The 21,402-nt window shown below is 43.7% G+C and overlaps 1 protein-coding gene across 2 annotated transcripts in view; it reads left to right on the top strand.

Moving 5' to 3' along the window:
• Positions 1–251: 251 nt before the first annotated feature.
• Positions 252–21,402, top strand: part of LOC124775108 (protein timeless) — a 384,357-nt gene continuing 363,206 nt past the window's right edge. Inside the window, exon 1 of one of the 2 annotated variants that reach the window (XM_047249934.1) lies at positions 252–400. The gene's annotated coding sequence lies outside the window, so the exon portion shown is untranslated. The remainder of the gene's footprint in view (positions 401–21,402) is intronic. The other variant, XM_047249936.1, reaches the window with a different exon arrangement.

The raw sequence follows: 21,402 nt of genomic DNA, 5'->3' as shown, positions 1-21,402 counted from the left end.
TGGAATGTATCAGACAAATAAATGTCGTTTTGGAAGCTAATAAAAAATAAATGCTATCTGTGGATCGCAGTTTTTCAGTATCTTTCCAATGTCTCAACAATAACGATCTTCCATGGATCTTTCCGACAGCTGTTCCCTGTCCTTATCCGCGACGCTTACGTCACGAACGTGGTGGCTCGAGATTTCCCTCGCGCATGCGCACTACGGAGTAGCAGGCGGTGTTCGGTGAGAATGGAGAGCGGCTGTCACGTTTCCAGTTCACGTGCTCACGAGCCGTGGGCAAGTCAGTTGCCTTGAGGTGGCATACAGGATTGTGTTGTCTCTGTTTCATCAAAACAGTTGATTTTGTGTGACAATATTCTCATTGTGATCGATAGCGACGCCGTACGTAAGAAAGTTGGTAAGTTGTTGCTTTTTTTTCTAAAGGCAAGCGATAATTTCGACTTTAATAACGAAACACATTAGTGATCTTGAAAAACGTTATTAGTTCGTTCTTTTATAAGAAATGTTGCGATTTGCAGCGACAGTCGTTCACTAGTAAAAACACTAGTGATACATGAATTTATGACGACAATTATTCAGATAACAATGAACTTTTGTGACAGTTCTTTTCATATGGTCTTGAAATGATCACTTGAGCGGGAAGGCAATAATTGTAAAGATCTTTTGTATGCTTTGCTTTTCGCAGGGAAAATTTGAAACGAAAATCCATTTCTTTACTGCGTAAAGAAGATTGTTACATCGTATGCGCGTTGTACAGTATTTCTCTTTTTCCTTGTCTGATATATACAAAATTTCAAAGGAATCCAACCAGCCAAACCATAATTTTGATACTTATTCCTTCATTGCTGTTCTTTTTCTTTCTTGCTCCTTTCTGAAAACCTCGACACCGAAGGGACGTAAAACCGCACTGTTTCTTAGGTGTTTACTTACTTTGTGACAGAAGGTCTCATTAAAAAAAATCAGCGCAATACACCAAGCGTTTATTCGAAAGTATTCCACAAAACATTTTTCAGAAAAAAAACGAGCCGGCCAGCTGTTATGTGGCCAATGCATACTGCTGAAAATTATTCTTGCAGTACTCATAATAATGCTCTTACGGCTAATTGTAATAATTTAAGTAGAGGGACTGAAACAACCATTCTGTGTACATATGAATCCACGATTGAAGATTTGATGTTTTGCGAGTCTTTTTTGTATTACAGTTACTCTGTGTGTGTGTGTGTGTGTGTGTGTGTCACGAAGAATATGCAAAAGCATTATCGCTTTGATGAGAAGTGGAAAAAAATTTGCATTGCAAGTAACTGATGGCTATCACCGAGCGAATACCATTTGCAAAAGCAGCTGGATAACGAAACGTATGTTGAAACGCCTCACTAAATAAGAAGAAAGCCATCGTAGAGTTGCTAATTATTGTAAAATAAGACTGCTAGATGAAAGCAATCTATGAAGTATGATGGCCGATACTGCTAGAAAACGTTTATTGAAAAATATTAAAGAATGCGCCTTACTTGAGTTAAAACAGGGTTTTCGATAAGTTATTAACTGGAGTTAGCGCTTCGCAAACCAGTAGAAACTTAAAGACATTTGGGTCTGATATTTATATTATTTATTTTTTGTATTTGTGCTAGGAGAAGCAAAGTGACATTTAAATAATTCATTTGCAGGTTCTTGAGATCAGAGGTCAGCGTCACACATTTTATACATAAGCTGTTTAGACATAACATCGATAGACCGTAAGACATACTTACATTATTCAACTCATTTAGTATCTTCGTAAAGTAAATAATTTCGTTCCACATATTACGTCCATAGTACTTGAAAATATGTGCTGGGTATCTACGTTTTGGGATGTTTAAATTTTACCTACATAATAACATCAAGTTCACAAGAAAAGACACATTTTTCTGTATTGCGCAGGACGTTGGTATAGCGGCAATAGTGAGGAAATCAGCAGCGATATGAGAGCGAGCGACAACTTTCTGTGAGATACACGCCTTTAGAGGACCTTATTAGTGCATTGCTAAGATAACACACATCACATTGTTTCTCAACGTGATCCTAACTGATGTAATTTCACGCCGGAACGTTCCATAAAGTTTTCCATTGCCTGGTAATGAAAAACTGATCGTCTGCCACAGAACCACTGCGAGTCCGCGTCGTCAGAACCTGCTGTTTTCGTTGCCAAATCGCAGCTGACCCAGTTGTACTTTCAGATTGCAAAGCGCGTGATAATCGCAAGGTGAAATACTCGGACCGTAAGGAAGATGCTTTCCCTGCTTTTCCTTAATATCTCCCCGAAACAAATGGTGTATGTCCAAGGGCCTGTTGATGAAAAGTAATGTCTCCGATTTTCTTAACGTGGAAACTTTTAAAGCTTTTTAAACAAAACAAACGTTATTAATGTTCTACATCTTTGTTCTTTATGTCTATATATTTGCAGTGCTCTGTCGCTAGAGGGCTCCGTTTTGTATCGTGTAACATGACGATGTGTAACGTAACATGTCGGTGCGTGAAAAACAGCGTACTGTTATCGAGTTTCGACTTCGAAGAGTTCGTCCACACATGGAGCATGACAATGCCAGACCATATACGAGCGCTGTGACATCTACAACAGTCCGACGCCTTGGGTCCACTGCCATCGATTATCCTCCATACAGTCACGATTTGGCGTCATTCGATTTTCCTTTCTTTTCAAAACTTAAAGAACACTTTCAAGGACTTCACTTTGATAGTGATGAAGCGGTTCAAGCAGACGTGAGGTTGTGGCTCCGTCAACAAAGTCAAACATTCTACAGTGTTGGTAGTTTGTGGTTGGCAGAAATATGTTCCTCGCCAGGGTGTCTATGTTGAAAAATAAAAATGTAGACTTGAAGAATAAAAACGTAGACTGTTAATAATGTTTGTTTTATTTAAAAAGCTTTAAGAGTTTTCACATAAATTCAGAGGCCTTATTTTTGGGCACGCTGTCGTTACTTCAAGCTAGTTTTACATACTTTCACTCTGTTATCTTCTGGTGTATTACAGCTAAAGCCAGTGAAGTACTTCTTTTTTCAACGGTGAGAAATCATCATATATATTATTTCTCGATGGTGTTTTTTTGTTAGTAGTTATGATTGAGACATCATTTTCAAGATTTCGTTCACCACTATTGACGAGAAATACACAAATGGTTTAAAGTTATTATTTTCGTTAAAAACTTTATTTTGAAAACCTTTTTCTAAAAACAATGTAGAAGGTGCCATCTATTGACGATCTAATTGTACTATTATGCAGGTCAGGGGTTGGAGTTGTTTACTTTCTTTAAGCAAATGTTGTGTACTGCATCTACCTGTACATGATTACTCCGTAATTCACAGTCTGTTCAATATTTGTATATAAATGCGTGTATGAAGGACACGACTGCGCGGCTTTACGATTGCGCTCAGATCCTGAAGGACAACAGCAACTCATCATTGACGAAGCGGCTATTTACTTGAGTTGTTGTTTTACGAGTCCATCAGCGGCTACACGACGATTACATGGACGCCGACTTTTCCACTGGTCTCATTAAGTTCAAGCGACTGCCTGTCCACTTACCGGAAGAGCACATGGTGACTCCAAACTCATGGAATTCTTTTTTAATTGTAGAATGATAATATTTCCGCCCACGAGAACCTTTACCACCAAATTCCAGAATGTTTTGTATTGTGAAAAGAACAGCAGATCATTCGCAAGAAAAACACCAGTTGCTTTGGACGCATCTACACCGTCAATACAGCCTATATCTGAAGATACTACGTCAGCAGTACTATTTCTGCACGTCAAAGAACCCCAACACGTTTGCTCATCTACGCACAGTATATGGAATACTGTGGAACTCTTTTCTCGGAGCTGCATAAATTATATTTATTTATTAATGACGTCGTATCAAAAAAATTGTTGCCGACGGCTACCAGACATCAAATGACGAGCAACTGAGATTGGTTTTCGTCATCATCTGCGGATTCTGCCCTACTACTAACATACTTGAGTTGTGGACAACAATTCAGGACGCTCTTTCAGAAGATATTCAGAGACAGTACAAATCACCTGAAACCTTCAACCTCACACTGCTAGAATTGGAGAACGTTTTTAAATATCATGCAAAATCTTGCCAACAATTCAACCTGCCGACCCCTGTTGTTCTCTTCGCACAACATGCAACAGAATCGTTGAGCGTAGAAGAAGAACGTATGAACGGAAGACAACTTACGAAAAGCTAAACGAAGAACAGAAGGCAATAGCTGAGCAAGACTTACATTCAGTATGAAATAAGATTCTCAATTGTTGCTTCATTGACGGATTGGGAGGCTCCGGTAAAACATTTGTCCACAAAACTTTGTATCACATTTTACGAGGTGTTTCAACAGTTGCTTGGATAGGCATCGCTGCCAGTCACCTGCCAGGGGGACGCACATCCGTTTTTCAAACTGCCTGTACCCATCATGAATACATCGGTCTCATCGGTTCTCACTCACATCAAGGATGCATAGCTTCTCCGTGACTCTGATCTCATCATTTGGGACAAGGTTTCACTGGTTCCCAAAGACACGCTAAGTGTTGTCGATCGACTTTTAAAAGACATCATGAAAAATAATCGCCCTTATGGAGGCAAAATAATTCTGTTTGGTGGTATCCGTTGTAGGACATGCCAGTAGAACAGCTCTTGTCGAAACTACAGTTAAGCGATCACCCTTATGGTCTCATGTTAAAACTCATAAGTTGACAAAGTAAAGAGGGCAAATTGTGATCCCGTTTTCACTGAATGGTTACTTAAATTGGGTAATGGTGATTCAAAAACTCAAACCGATCACTTCAATGAGGCGATCAAAATTCCTAAACATTGTTGTAGTAATTACGATAGTTTTATTACCACCTTCATGCCATTGAAATCAAGGAATAAAATGTTTAGCAGTTCTATCCAACGGCGGTTCTGTGTCCAAAAATGATGATAGTACAACAATTAATGAATGTCATTTCCAGTTCATTACCTGAAGAGGCGAAGGTTTACCTCAGTTCTGATTCAGTCCAACTTGAAGAAATAAACAACATCCAATTTTTAATTGTACCGCGTCGAATTCTGCAACTTTTTAAATCTTTCTGGTTTAGCGTCTCATCAATTGCTTTTAAAGAAAAATGTTAATTAGAAATCGTAACGCTAATCAGGGATTAGATTAGTGATATCTCTCTTCGGCAAGTGCATCATCACTGTTAAATTCAGTGGCTGATAAAACTGTGCTTATACCCCGCATTAATCCAACCATGCATTTCCAAATGACAAGAAAACAACTCGCAATAAAAGTAACCTTCGCTATGACCATTAATAACGCAGAATTTCAGACGCTTCAGAGGACAGGAGTCTACTTACCAGACATGGTAAGCTACACGTGGCGTTTTCGAAAGTTCGCACATTATGTGACATGTACGTTTTTACTAAAGACACATACAGCCAAACAGTTAACGATGATTAGAAAACAGAACACAGCATGTTGTTCTCAATGGAGAGAACGTCTACAGACGTTAAAGTAACGTCTGGCGTGCCACAGCGGAGTGTTATGGGACCACTGCTTTGCACAATATATATAAATGACCTAGTAGATAGTGTCGGAAGTTCCATGCGGCTTTTCGCGGGTGATGCTGTAGTATACAGAGAAGTTTCAGCATTAGAAAATTGCAGCGAAATGCAGGAAGATCTGCAGCGGATAGGCACTTGGTGCAGGGAGTGGCAACTGACCCTTAGCATAGACAAATTCAATGTACTGCGAATACATAGAAAGGAGGATCCTTTATTGTATGAGTATATGATAGCGGAACAAACACTGGCAGCAGTTACTTCTGTAAAATATCTGGGAGTATGCGTACAGAACGATTTGAAGTGGAATGATCATATAAAATTAATTGTTGGTAAGGCGGGTGCCAGGTTGAGATTCATTGGGAGAGTCCTTAGAACATGTAGTCCATCAACAAAGGAGGTGGCTTACAAGACACTCGCTCGACCTATACTTGAGTATTGCTCATCAGTGTGGGATCCGCACCAGGTCGGGTTGGCAGAGGAGATAGAGAAGATCCAAAGAAGAGCGGCGCGTTTCGTCACAGGGTTATTTGGTAAACGTGATAGCGTTACTGAGATGTTTAGCAAACTCAAGTGGCAGACTCTGCAAGAGTGGCGCTCTGCATCGCGGTGAAGCTTACTGTCCAGGTAACGAGAGGGTGCGTTTCTGGATGAGGTATCGAATATATTGCTTCCCCCTACTTATACCTCCCGAGGAGATCACGAATGTAAAATTAGAGAGATTCTAGAGCGCACGGAGGCTTTCCGGCAGTCGTTCTTCCCGCGAACCATACGCGACTGGAACAGGAAAGGGAGGTAATGACAGTGGCACGTAAAGTGCCCTCCGCCACACACCGTTGGGTGGCTTGCGGAGTATAAATGTAGATGTAACTACTGACTTTTTAAAGAAGTTCGTAAAAATAAAATTAATCTGACAAAGATAATATCCACTTTTTGTTTGCTTTACATTAATAAATATTCTATATAATGATATCGATAATTTAAAATAAGAGTTATATTTGTCACTACTATACTGAATTTATTAAGTTTTATTAATAAGTACTTGGATTTACTTATTTCTGCGTTATTATGTTACCTATGCGATACAAGAAAATTTGTGGCGGTCGGGGACTCGAAGCCGGATTCCCGTTTATCGCGAGCGATGGTCTTAATCTCGGCTATCCGTGCATGCTTCCTGGCCCGATCCAAACCTCCAAATGCCATACTGTCTACTCCCCTATTGCTCGCAACATTAGAAGCCTAGACGGGCAAAACGACGATAATAATACTAACGTTGAACACGTTTATCTCACCAGCCGTACTGCGGGAATCCAAGCAGTGCTGCGAGCAATAGGGGTGTAGATAATGTGGCATCTGGATGTTTGGATCGGTCCGGGAATCATACACGGATAGCCAAGATGGTTAAGGCTACCACTCGCAGTAAGTGGGAAATCCGTTTTTCGAGCCCCTGTCCGCCACAAAGTTCCATGTGCCAAAAGCAGTTAGTATTTCTGTACCTAATACGTTAATATTAAAAGAAATCACAACTGCGAATAAATTTCGTAATATTAATACAGCTGCAGATAGTCACTGTCTGCCTCTTCATACCTGCATACATGTCTGAAGGAATGAACGACATTGTCCGCAACGGCAAATACAATTTTTCTCTAATTTTCTTTACGTCGTCTAGCTTAACCCACGTCGGAGTTGCAATGAAGAATTGACCCACGCCTTTCCCACTCTTACAACGGGAACTCCCCGTCGCACCTTCCTCAGGTTTAGTGGTAAGAGGGCCCGCTGGACAGTCTGTGAAAAACTGAACATAGATCAAGCATGAAAACTGGAAGAAGGTGTACTGAACTGTGAAAAAAAAAAAAAAAATGGAAACACTGAGCGGTCCAAGGACACAAAGCGCAGCACACAGCTGTCGTAAAGTGATTACGGTATTGGATTGCCAAGCGGGCGAGCCATGTTCAATCCTCCCTCATGCCATTTTTTTCCCGCTGTATTCAAATTTGTGTCTGTGTTGTGGTGTAACGCTCGTTTGCAACAGCGAGGTGTAACGTAGGGACCTATAAAAACAGCTGATTTTGCAGAACTACTCTATTAGCAACCGAAAGGACGTGGTTGTCAAATGGGAACCGCAAACGTTTGATCAGCCGAATTCTCCACCGGGAAACAAGTCTGGTGTGTCATACACGGCATTAGTGACAGGACGTATGTAGGAATCTCTTAGCGACGCACTTAATTTGTACACCTGGTAAGTGAGTGAGATATGCCTACTTGCCAATGTAGGTGTTCGTATGAATGTCAATGTGATCACTCCCAAGGAAATGATGAAAACATAATAGTTTGGCACATAAGCTGCAACAAATGAACGCAACAGTTTAACAATCAAAGTTTCTCTGTGCTCTGTCAAAACATATGTTTTTAACAGTTTTGAAATAGCGTTCCGTTTTGGAAGTCTTAGGTTTTGAATTCCTTTGTTGTGACATAGTTCACACCCGTGTATTTGTCGTTTTCATTTCTGTGCAACGTCTATGAGGTATCTCACCAGCTCTCACTATTCATCACATTTACTTGCGACGGTAACGTATTCTTACCACATGACTCATATTCTATAACCAATGTATAGTATGACAACTGCCAAGACTACAGAAAGAGAACAAACATTTCAATGTACAGTACATAATGTTGTAAAAAAATGGCACAAGATAGCTTTGAACACGGCTCGTCCAGTTCACAGTCCAACACCACGAACACTTAAGTACGTAGCCGCAGCTATTCTACTTGCTGCTATATTGCACTTGTTCAGCTTGGACCGTTCACTATTTTTATTTTATTTTTTTCACAGTTCAGTACACCTTCCTGTTTTCATGCTTGGTCTGGTTCAGTTTTTGACGGGCTGTCCAGTGGCCCATCTTACCACAAAATCTGAGGAGGTTGTGATAAGGAGTTTCCCTTGTTACTACCGGTTATTCTCTGGTCACAGGAATGTTCTTCTCGGTAAAACTATGCGTCGGTAGTCCCACCGAGTGTGACGAATTGCCGCTCCCTCCTCTACGTCGATTTCGTACTACGCTGTGTTATAAAAAATCTGGTCTCGTTGATGTGCTTTGTATCTCTGTTCCACGTTCCCTACGCTTCCCTTGGTTCCCGGGGGAGGGAACAGGGCATGCTGGTTAGGCCCCGGGATGCGACCCACGCCCACTTTGTCCCCACCCCTCATTTTGGGCACCAGGAGAGTTTCTTTGGTAAAAACCCTGTTAAGCGGTTAGTTTCAGGAATGCGAGGTCCATGAATCGAATATCCTTGCCTGCACTTATTTTCTCTTTGTTCCCACATGATAATTATGACTGTGTAAACTGTCATTGTTGAATGATTCTTTTATTATTTTTATAATCATTACCCTGAAAAAAGAAGAAAAAAATCTTAATGAGATTTGAAAAAAAGATACACAAGAACTTTCAGTCAAATCAGTATAGCTATTTTATTTATATTATTTTATCTACATGTGTGGCAGGTATAATGTGTAAGCTATGGAGCACTGACGAACCAGGATGGTACTGATCATAGAAGCATAGAAAACAATAATTATTGTGACATACAGCACTTGAAATGGGACTGATGACCTCTGAAGTTAAGTCGCATAGTGCTCAGAGCCATTTGAACCAACTTGAAATGGACACTGAGTCTTTGCATGTGCACGTTTTATTTCTCAGTGTGTCTATTGCAAAACAAACTTGGGTTACATTCGTAAGCGGTTCTCAGTCATCGCACAAATTCGTGGCGTACCACGCAAATCTGTCGTTAGAATTACGTCGAAACGAAACAAAAAAAGAGTACGGGTGGCGAGAGTCGATCCACTGACCTCGCGCTTATAAAACTCGGCTCATACTCGCTTGGCTGTGGAATCCTTGGTTTCTAGTGACCGTAAGAAGTATGTAAGAATGCGTAAAATGTTCAAACTCGATTTTCCCCAAAGAGTTGCGTCTTGTTAATTACGCACAGGGTGTTAGGAAACTTCTGTTACCAACTTTTAGGACTTGTAGAGGGGAGTGAGTAGAAATATTTTGAATTGGAACCCATGTTCGGAAAAGTACTGTTCCCGTGCTGCAACCGTTTGAAAACATGTTGGTAACGCGACAATTTTTATAAGTAATTGATTAGGAGTGACACAGAGCATCACTTATTTTGCGTTTCCACTCATTAACAGCTAAAGAATTCGCTCGTATACACATTGATGGGTTTTCTTCAACGTGATGCAGTACGGTCTGTTCCAATTTGGATGTGCAGCGTCTTCTTGGAGCACCACAGCCACGCCTGTTGACATTGAAGGTACCCTTTCTCGAAGCCATTGCCTAATTGCGGCGAAAAGGTTATGCGATGAAGTCGGACGTTGTGGGGAACGATCTTGATAAAGGCGACAAGTAGCTCTTTTATTGCCTTGTGACTTCACCACTGAGAAGGACCATGTCGGTGATTCGGCAAACGTGTACTCAACCATGTTGCTGTAACACTTACAGATACGTGAATGAGTCTCGAACCAGGTCAGAGAGGTAGGACAGAAGTTGGTTCAAATGGCTCTGAGCACTATGGGACTTAACTTCTGAGGTCATCAGTCCCCTAGAACTTAGAAATACTTAAACCTAACTAACCTAAGGACATCACACACATCCATGCCCAAGGCAGGATTCGATCCTGCGACTGTAGTGGTCGCGCGGTTCCAGACTGTAGCGCCTAGAACCGCTCGGCCACACTGGCCGGCAGGACAGAAGTCAAATGACATTAGCTGATCCGACGTGACCACCTCCCACCATGACTATCCTGTTGCATATTTAACTAGCAAACATGTTTTCAAACGGCTGTAGCACGAAAACGGTACGTTTTCGGACATGAGTTCCTGTTCAAAATATCAATTAATCACTCCCCTCTACAAGTTCTAGAAATCTGTAATAGGAATTTCTGAACACGTTGTATAGTGAAGTTCTAGTCGTGCCCTGAATAGCCTGTCAGTATGAATCAAATCGGCGATAGGACGTCGGTACGGTCCCCTTCTTAGTTGTCAGATAGGGAGAGGTCACTCCTTGCTGCTTCAGTTCGTTACCAGAGCTTGTCAGTTGTAGTGGTTGGCGTTTAGTGGTGTGCCAGTCTCTTGGCGATACACGACCAGACATTCGGAGAACATGTTTCGAAGTAGGTCAGGGCAGCACAGGCAATGCACGGTCTTGCGTTATCTTGTTGAAAGGTACCGTCACGGAGGCTTCGAAGGTAGGCCACAGTCACCGTAGCCAGAACGTCAGAAATGCAACGGCAGATGTCTAAATTACCAGCTAGATTTCCAGAAGTCTTTGACACCATCCCTCACAAAAGACATCTAATCAAATTCCCTGCCTGCGGAGTATCGCTTAATTTGAGCTACAGGAGTAGTGATTTTCTCACAGAAAGGTCACAATACGTAGGAATCGATGGAAAATAGTCAAGTAAAACAGAAATGATGTGTGGTACTCTCCAAGGAAGTGTTCTAGGCCCTCTGCTGTAACTAGTCTATGTGAATGATTTAGCAGACAGTCTGACCAGCCCTCTTAGACTGTTTCCAGATAACGCTGTCATTGCAAAAGTAATTGAAAAAATGATTTAGACAAAACATCTGTATGTAAAGAAAAGTGGCACTTGTCTCTGAATAAGGAAAAGTGTGAGGTCATCCACATGATTATGAAAAGAAATCCGTTAAATTTCGGTCCCACGATAAATCGCACAAACTTAAAGGCTGCCAATTCAGTTAAATACTAGAAATTAAAATTACGATCAACTTAAAATGGAACAATCACTTGGATAATGTCGTGGGAGAGGCAAAGCAAAAACTGAGTGTCATTGGCAGAATACTCGGAAGGTACAACAGGTCTACTGAAGAGACTGCCTACACTACTCTTCCGTACTCTGATAGAGCAGTGCTGTGTTGCATGGGATCCTTACCAGATATGATTGACGGAGAACATCGAAAAAGTCCAAAGAGGCGCAGTTCGTTTTGTATTATCGCATAATAGGGGAGAATGTCACAGATATGATACGCTATTTGGGATAGCAGTCATTAAAACAAAGGCGTTTCTCGTTTCAGCTGGATCTGCTCATGAAAAGTCAATTAGAAACTTTCTCCACAAAGTGTGATAACATTGGTGCCCACCTACATAAGGAGAAGTGCTCATCATCATAAAATGAAAAGAAAAAAAGAGATCGTACGGAAATATTTAAGTGTTTGTTTTTCCCACGCCATGTTAGAGAGTGGAACGGTACAGAAATAGTCCGAAAGTGGCTCGAAGAACCCTTTGTCAGGCACTTCACTGTGTACTGCAGACTAATCATGTAGATGTAGAAGTGCTAACCAAAGGTGATCGTGTTGTGTACACATCCTATACCATTACGTCAAGTGCCGGGACTGCATAACGATGATGAATGCAATCTAAAAACGTTCGTTGTCCTCGGAACTTCCACACAGGGATAGCTGCACTGTAATGCTGTACACGGAATCGACACTCGCCTTAAAAGACGACATGCTGCTACTCTTGTGTCCCGTGTTGTGATTCGTCACACCGCTGTCGGCGCGCGTCAAGGGAAGCCTCGGCTGTGGTCGCCGTTCCGACAGTCCTAGGCGCTCCCAAACGTCGTGTTGCCAACAATCGCATTTCTTGACGCAAGATTGAGGCGTGGCAGATTCTACACGGCAGAGCGGTAAGGTATTTCTGTCCTCTCGGACACTGGTTGCACGATGTCCCTGCATAGCATCGCATACAACTCTTTTGAATCTGTCGATCCTTATGCAGTCTTGGGACCCTGACTAACTCGATCAGAAATGTAGCGAAATGGTAATCTGTAATCTCGATAGGCCACAATCTTACTGCTGTAGAATTTCCTATGTGGTGGTACAAGTTTCCTCTTGTTGTTATACGAAGCGTCACATGATCTTGTCAAGAACAACAGATTACCAAAAGCGATGATGAGTATGAAACCGGCTGCTTAACCTTGCCTTATATACAGAATGTAAATGACGTTACTCCTACCTAGTGTGCGCGGTTCGCACTGACACTGTAATTGACGATTTTTTGCATACCGTCTTCATCGCGTGCAAATTTAATGGCCATGTGTACACATGGTGTGCCAAGGGGTACGGTCAATAATCAGGCATATGACAGGGGTATCACTAGGAATGCCCCAGGGAAGTGTAATAGGACCACTGCTATTTTCTGTATACATAAGTGATGTGGCGGACAGGACGGGAAGCAATATGCCGTTATTTGCTGATGATGCTGTGGCATAGGGGAAGGAGTCGAAGTAGAGTGACTGTAGAAAGATAACAAGATGACTTAAACAAAATTTCTGTTTGGTGAGATGGGCCTTAAGTGTAGAAAAAATTAAGTTAATGAGGATGACTAGGAAAGACAAACCTAATGCTCGGATACAGCGTTAGTAGTGTCCTGATTGGCACAATCACGTCGCTTAAATATCCGGGGTAACGCTGCAAAGCGATATGAAATGGAATAGGCAGTGTGGATTGTAGTAAGGAAGGCTTATGGTCAACTTCAGTCTGTTGGGAGAATTTTGCGAAAGTGTGGTTCATCTGTAAAGGAAACAGCATACAGCACACTAGTGCGGCTTATTCTCGAGTACTGCTCGAGTGTTTGGGATCCGTAGCAGGTCGGATCAAAGGGGGTATATCGGAGCAATTCAAAGGTGGATCTGCTATATCATTGGGTTCGAACAACACGCAGGTGTTACGGAGATGCTTCGGGAACTGCAATGGGAGCCCCTGAAGGGAAGTCAACGTTCTTTTTGAGGAACACTATTGAAAAGTGTTAGACAACGATTCTACTGCTGCCAACATATATTTCATGTAAGGACCACGCAGATAAGATACGAGAAATTAGGACTTAGACTGAGGCACAAAGAAAGTCATCTTTCCCTCTCTGTATTAGCGAGTGGTACAGGAGAGGAAATAAGTAATAGTGTGATACGTGGTACCATTCGCCACGCATCGTACGGTGGCATGCGGAGTATGTATGTAGATGCAGATGTAGAATGACCATTCGATGCATACAATCTAGAAAACATGGATCCTGTAATATACAGGGTGTACATAAAGTCCGGGAACACTTTCAATTATTTATTGCACAAGAACCAAACATTGTACAGATATCATACGTATGTCATTTTGAAGAGAAACTCCGAAAGTTTTTTTTTTTTTTTTTCATGTATACCGCCACAGCGTAGTATAGTAATTTGCCGATAGTCAGCGCTAGTCGCAAACATGGCGAGTTCACGTTCGAGGCGAGCTTTCTGTGTATTGGGGAGTTCGACAAAAACAAGTGTGCTAAAGCTGTTCAACGGTTGTTTGGAACCAAGTACGGTAAGAAGCTACCAACAAGGAAGGCCATTTACCACTGGCACAATAAATACGTTACGACGGGTTGCCTGTGTCTTTGAAAGAGAAGCTGTCGTCCTAGTGTGAGTGAAGTGAATGTGGAGAGCTTACGAGAGACATTCATAAGGAGTCCAAAGAAATCGGGGGTTGTGCATCCCGTGAACTCGAAGTGGCTCAAATGACAGTGTGGAAAGTCCTGCGACAGAAGCTGTCTATGAAACAATTCGAATTGGAGCTAGTGCAGAAGCTCAATGACGACGACAAAGACAAGCGTTTTGAGATTTGTTCGCAGTTGCAACAATTGAATGAGGATGGGGATGGCATTGTTGATAGCTTAATTTTTAGCGACGAAGCCACTTTTCACACTAATAGGAAGTGAACAGGCATAATTGTCGAATCTGGGGTACAAATCATCCAGACGAATGCATTGAATTTGAGTGTGATTCCCCAAAGGTAAATGTGTTTTGTGTCTTGTCACGTCGACAACTGTACGGGCCATTCTTCTTTGCCAAGGGAACTTTCTCTGGGTATTCCCACTTGGACATGTTGCAGCAATGGCTGATGCCTCAAATGCAATCGGACTCTCCGTTCATCTTTCATCGTGAAGTTGTGGGTACCTGAACACGAACTCCCATATCGATGGATCGGCCATGCTACAGAAGGGGACAGCTGTTTTCATGAAATGGCCTCCCCGATCACCAGACCTCACTCCGTATGAGTTTTTTCTGTGGGCACAGATTAAAGGTCTGGTATATATACCGCCCCTACCACGTGATGTAGCAGAGCTCCGGGAGAGGATACGGGAAGCGACTGCCACAGTCGACGATGCCATGCTGGGCATTCGAATTCGATTACGCTATTGACGCTTGCCGGGTCATTCGTGGTTCGAATATAGAATGTTTGTAAAAAAAAAAAAAAAAAAAAAAAAAAGAAAAGAAAAGAAAAGAAAAGAAAAATCTTCCAGAGTTTTTCTTCAAAATGCAATATTTATGACATCTGTACAATGTTTAGTTCTTGTGCAATAAATAATTGAGAGTGTTCCTGGAGTTTATGTACACCCTGTATATCTTACGAGCTAAGACCTTCATCTTAAGGCGGGTCCACACTGAACGCGCCGCGCCGCGCCAAACGGCTGTGCGCGGCTCTGCGCGCTCAGTGTGGACGGCGAACCGCGCTGCGCCGCGTCGTGCCGCGCCGCGCGTCTGCGCACACTTCAAGGAGGAAGATGTCCTCGTCTGGGAACGAAGTACTAGCGCGCGAGGCGCTTCTCCTTCTAACATGGTGGTTTGGGGAGAAAAATTCTTGGCTTTACCGTATTTGCTTGACTTTGTGCTTTTTTTTTTTTTTTAATAATAAAAGAAAGATCAAAGCATAGTAAGAAGGATAGTGAGAGAAGTAGAAAGCGAACGGCCTAAATGGCTGGCCGGTGGTTTCAGCAAGTCTCCGCTACGTCTGGTGATGGCCTCGCATGGTGATCATTACTGAACTAGGCGGCGTTATTTCCCGAATTTTCGTTTGATTTCTTCCACGGCAAATATGTAGTCGGGATGCATCTTTCTCCTACCAGACCGGAACTCTCCCCTCACCCACATATCTATGATGTCAACTAGGTCGTCCCATTGGGAGGGCGTGAAAATAGGGTATGAGTTAATCGTGGCTAACTCTTTCTTCGTGACTGCTTCCATCAGCATGGTACGCCATCTGTATGTGCGTAGGTGGAGCGGTTGATGGGGGAGGGGAGGCTTAGGCTGGCCGGGTGGGGTGAAGGGGTACGGGAGGTCTGGGTAGGGGTATGACCCGTTTTGCAGTGACGCGGCAATGCTCTTGAGGACGGTCTGCACGTTGTCCACTCCAGGGAATGGTAGCCTCAGCTTCCTCTTCTTCGTTGGCGGCTCAACTTGCGAGCAGTCAGGAGGCGCGGTAGCACCATTGCTTGCAGCTGCCTCCTTGGGGGGCAGCCCAGGCGTCACATCGTCGGTAACCATTGGCGCCGCCTCCCGCATTGCTGCAGGGGACGGGGCGGCGGTTGTCTGCGTGGCCGCATCGACCCCCACCGGTCGACTCACAGGTGGGGCAGCGGCGGGAACCGGCGGCTGCTTGTTGATAGCTCGCAGCTCTTCGCGCAGCTGGTGGAGCTGGCGATGCACAGCTGCGAGCTCCTGCTCTAGTGCGGCCCTTTCGGCCGCAAAGGCGGCTTGGAAACCGGCCATAGCTTGGTCGGTGGCGGCTTCTAGGCGACGCAGCTCGCACCCCACCCGTCGCCGGAGCGAGGGGGGGGCGGGGGGGCGGAGTGGCCGTCGTGGCGCTTGACGCCGCCGCAGGGCGTGGTGCGGCGGTTTGGCGGCGTGAGTCCCTGAGGTAGCTGCAGCTACGCGAGTTGGCGGCGTGGGGCTCGCCGCAGTTCGCGCAGCTGCTAGCCATCCCACGAGGCTTCGTGCAACTGCGGGTGGCGTGTGCCGCCGCGCACTTCAAGCACGCAACGGCGTTCTTGCACTCGCGCGCAGTATGCCCCAGCCCTCTGGCAATTGTAGCACTGCAGGCTCTTGCTGTTCTGCTGCCTGCGCTTGCGCTTTGGCTGCCGTTGGCGGCCGCCGTTGAACCCCATCGCATGGATGAGAGCTTCCAGTGCGGCGGCAATCTGCTTCCCTTTCCGTACAGCCATGGCGTTGGCGTGCTCGTTGACGGTGACGAAGTGAGCCGCAGCGAGTCGAGCAGCGGAATGCCGCGCCGCGCAGTTTTCCGGCTGTTGTCGGTACATCAAAGGAAGTGGCGCGTTTGCTCGCGCTCAGTTTAGACGGGTCTTGGCTCGCTCCATATCCAGACCACGTGCGCGCTCCAACTGGAACACAGTGCGCGGAAGGCGCACTCCTGTGCTTACAGCAGTGCGCGGGGTGCAGCAGCGCGGTGCAGCACGGCGCGCTCAGTGTGGACCCGCCTTTTAGATACTACGAAAGCGCTGTGTCACGTACTTATATAACGCCATCTGTTAGTGCAGCATGTAAATACAGCTCCTTTAGTTTTATTTATGCCATCGTCTCACAGATAGCGTTGCATTTTGCGTATCTTGTATCGATGATGCAAGCACCTTCTAGCCATCATTCGAGAAAATACCTGACTTCTCCTGTATTATGGGTTGGAACCATTTAAGCCACGTGGAAGAATCTGGCAGTTCCTATTTGAACAGCGGTCTGATAAGACGATTCTTTCTAAACGTAATACGAACAACGAGTGCAAGTTGTTAATGTTTTAAGTGTTTACTGCTGGTATATAGGGCGTGGACAGTGTAGTGACATGTACTTCGATGACGAAAGTATTATTGTTGATTGTTTACCGTCTAATAAACTTATCGTACCGTAACTTACGAAAATGTTTTAGGATGGAAAGAGAAAATGTCACTTTTCGGATGATTTCACATAATAATGCTGTTTTGTCAAGAAAGGACGTACCCATCAGGAAGCGTTGTATGAGACTTGCAGCTGTTTCACCTCAGTAGCTCACGAAAATAAGGCAGCCTACGATCCGAATTATGCAGTAGTATAGGTGTAAATAAACTAAAAACTGACAATTGTAGGCAACACGGCATCATTAAAGAAGCTTAGCAACTATGGACACAAGTTGAAAAATCAAATAAAAAGTATTACGAACAAAAATGTAGTTACATGACGAGGCCGCCTACCGATTTTATGTTAACAAGGGTATAATTGGACCTCTGCATGTGTGGCAGGATCAGCGACCCCTCCAAAGGTCAACTTTTACACCATTAGTGGAAACGAACAGTTGTACTGGATATTAGTAGTACGGCGCAAGGTAGAAACAGAGCTCGTGTTTGTACCCGCGAGAGTAGCCAGCCGTATGAGTACGTGGCGGCTTCTACTGCCAGCTTGTTTATCGACTGACCTTCACACGCTGGGAGTGGGGCCTCGCAGACGCAAGACGCGGCACGTGACCGCTCAAGGCTGTGAATCATTCGCGACACACGGACACGTGTCTCGCGCCAGTTCTTGTCGGATTCTCTGACACTGCGGTGGAATACTGACTTTTTTCCCAAATTTCGAGTAACTTACGCTGTAACACGGCTACGCCTGTATTTCGTCGTAAGTTAATCATCTCGACAAGAATGCTTTCTGCTAGGTGGTTATTATTAAAGTGCAGTTTCTCAGACGTGTCCTGTGTGGCCTGTTATTGTAGTATGGCAGCGAAACTTGGTAGGTGTTCTAATGCGTTAATGCGGAACCGATTTACGCTGGAAAAAATTAATTTGTTTTAGCCACCAGGTGTAAATCTGGGGCTGTGAATGCCAGAAAGGCGTATATAAACGTTTCCTTATGTAATGGACTAAGAACGGGACGTGGGCAGAAAACATCAGACAAATGAGAAAGGTATAATGATGATTTTATTATTAACCGCTGCTTACACAATTATTCAATATGAGCACCGGAGACGTTGATGAGACGCTGCAGCCGTAAAACAGCGTGATCGACACTTGATTGCAGCAGTTCCGCTGGAATATTAGCCACGTATTCCTGTACAGATCATGCAGAGACAAAACGTGTCCCTAGTGCATTCAAATATGGACGTGTTTTTATGTGTCTACTGGAGCGCAACATGTAATACATAAATTATGGGAAATTTATATAACGATGTCAATGTTCGTTTGTTCAAAATCGTAAATCGCCAAAAGTTCTCAGCGATTGCTTAGAAATTTTGACACAACGTTGCATTCGAATAAGCGCGGTTTTTATATACACCTGGCTGAAAACTACTTCCAAGTTCATGGTGCCCTCCATCGGTAATGCTGGAATTCAGTATGGTGTTGACCCACCCTTAGCCTTGACAGCTTCCACTCTCACAGGCATACGTATAATCAGGTGCTGGAAGGTGCTGTGGCGAATGGCAGCCCATTCTTCACGGAGTGCTGCATTGAGGAGAGTTTTCGATGTAGGTCGGTGAGGCCTGGCACGAAGTCGGCGTTCCAAAACGTCTCAAAAGTGTTCTGTAGGATTCAGGTCAGGACTCTGTGCAGGCCAGTCCATTAGAGGGATGTTATTGTCGTGCAATCACTCCGCCACAGGCCATGCAGTATGAACAGGTGCTCGATCGTGTTGAAAGATGCAATCGCCATCCCCGATTTGCTTTCCAGCAGTGGGAAGCAAGAAGGTGCTTAAAACATCAATGTAGGCCTGTGCTGTGATAGTGCCACGCAAAACAACGACGGGTGCTAGCCCCTTCCATGAAAAACACGACCATAGCGTAACACCTCCGCCTCCGAATTTTACTGTTGGTACTACACACGCTGGCAGATGACGTTCACCGGACATTCGCCATACCCACGCCCTGCCATCGGATCGCCACATTGTGTAACGTGATTCTTCACTCCATACAACATTTTTCCACTGTTCAATCGTCCTATGTTTACGCTCCTTACACCGAGCGAGGCGTCGTTTCGCATTTACCGGCGTGATATGTGACTTATCAGCAGCCGCTCGTCCATGACATCCAAGTTTTCTCACCTCCTGCCTAACTGTCATAGTACTTGCAGTGGAGGATGCAGTTTGGAATTCCTGTGTGATGGTCTGGATAGATGTCTGCCTATTACACATTACGACCCTCTTCAACTGTCGGCGGTCTCTGTCAGACAACAGACGACGTTGACCTGCACGCTTTTGTGCTGCACGTGTCCCTTCACGTTTCCACTTCACTATCACATCGGAAACAATGGACCTATGGATGTTTAGGGGTGTGGAATTCTCGCGTACAGATGTATGACACAAGTGACACGCAATCACCTGACCACGTCCGAAGTCCGTGAGTTCCGCGGAGCGCCCTATTCTGCTCTCTCACGATGTCTAATGACAACTGAGGTCGCTGATATGGAGTACCTGGCAGTGAGTGGCAGCACAATGCACCTAATATGAAAAACGTATGTTTTGGGGATGTCCGGATACTTTTGATCACATAGTGTACCTGTTTTTAAAATATGTATGTAATATATAAATATATACGTAATATATATAAAAGGGAAGCATTGTTACAAAAAATTTCAAAAAGTTTGGTTTGTTAGTTTTACTGAATATTATTCTTGTAAGTATGTTTTCAAGTTACAAACGCTATTTGTTATTTAAGAAAGAGAATACGCATAGAATGTTAACATTTTCTAAGTAGACACGCTGGCCTAGTCGGGTAATGCTGTTCTCAAGAGTATAATAAATTGTAAATGCATTATTGCTGGGCTTGCGACAGCGCCAAGAAAGTAGCAGTTCGGAGTCACGAGGAGACGATTGGTGTCGATTGTGTGTATTCGCCGGCGTGGCTACGCAAAAGTGCGGAGATAAAAAGTCTCCGAAGTGCGGAGCAGTGAAACTGAAATTGTTGTTTGGCATTTTGAGTACAGTACAACTGCAGCAAGAGTAATTCTGGACCCTTGTTATTAGATTTGGTATGGTAAGAAGATCAAACTGTGCCCTATTTTACCTCAAAATGAAGCCGTCCAACAAACCAAGAGCATCATGAAGTGAAATAAGATCTAGACTTTTTATAATTAGAAGTGTAATAGGCTGACCATCGTAGTTGGAATTTTATTGCTTAAATAACATTCTTTTCGTGCAAATTGTCACGTAAACAATTTTCCTAAGTCATTATCCAAGTGGTATCCATCTTATCCCTTTGTATGAACCGATCCGCGGCGTAGCCGCGCGGTCTTGGGCGCCTTGTCACGGTCCATGTGGCTGCCCCCCCCCCCCCCCCCCCCCCCCCCGTCAGAGGTTCGAGTCCTCCCTCGGGCATGGGTGCGTGTGTTGTCCATAGCGTAAGTTAGTTTAAGTTAGATTAAGTAGTGTGTAGCGTTAGGGACCGGTGACCTGAGTAGTTTGGTCCCATAAGACCATACCACAAATTTCCAAATTTGAACCGAGGTAATCAGAAAATGAAGTGAATATTAATTTATTAGATTATCAAAACATAATTTTTCCAACTTTTCGACAATTACGTAATAATGAAATCTTTGGCTATAGTATGAATAATGTCAGAAATAGAATGATGCAAAAGCCAGTATTAATTCGTTTGCTAAAAATAGAGTAACTCTCATAATAAATAATTGGTAGTAAAACTTCACGTTAACTTGCACGCTGAATTCCACTGTCAAAGCGCAGATTTAATTTATAGCTTGTGGCATAATTTATAACTTTTGTTATTAAGAAATATCAGAGTAATTGCTTGGTAAATGACAGTTCCTACCAAATTTCAAATAATATTTCTTCTTGCTGCAATTACGACCGTCAGTATTACGGTAAATAATCTTACTGTAACCGATCTTTGAAAAGTAATATAGTATGTTGTATCTGTTTGCTATTTGATTATTATCTGACTACTTCGACATGTGTGGTGTGAAGTACTGGGGTACTTTTCCTACGTCATG

Source organism: Schistocerca piceifrons, chromosome 2 (genome assembly GCF_021461385.2).
Source record: "Schistocerca piceifrons isolate TAMUIC-IGC-003096 chromosome 2, iqSchPice1.1, whole genome shotgun sequence".
Classification (NCBI taxonomy): domain Eukaryota; kingdom Metazoa; phylum Arthropoda; class Insecta; order Orthoptera; family Acrididae; genus Schistocerca; species Schistocerca piceifrons.
The sequence above is the reverse complement of the archived record's forward strand: the minus strand, read 5'-3'. Positions and strand labels throughout refer to the sequence as shown.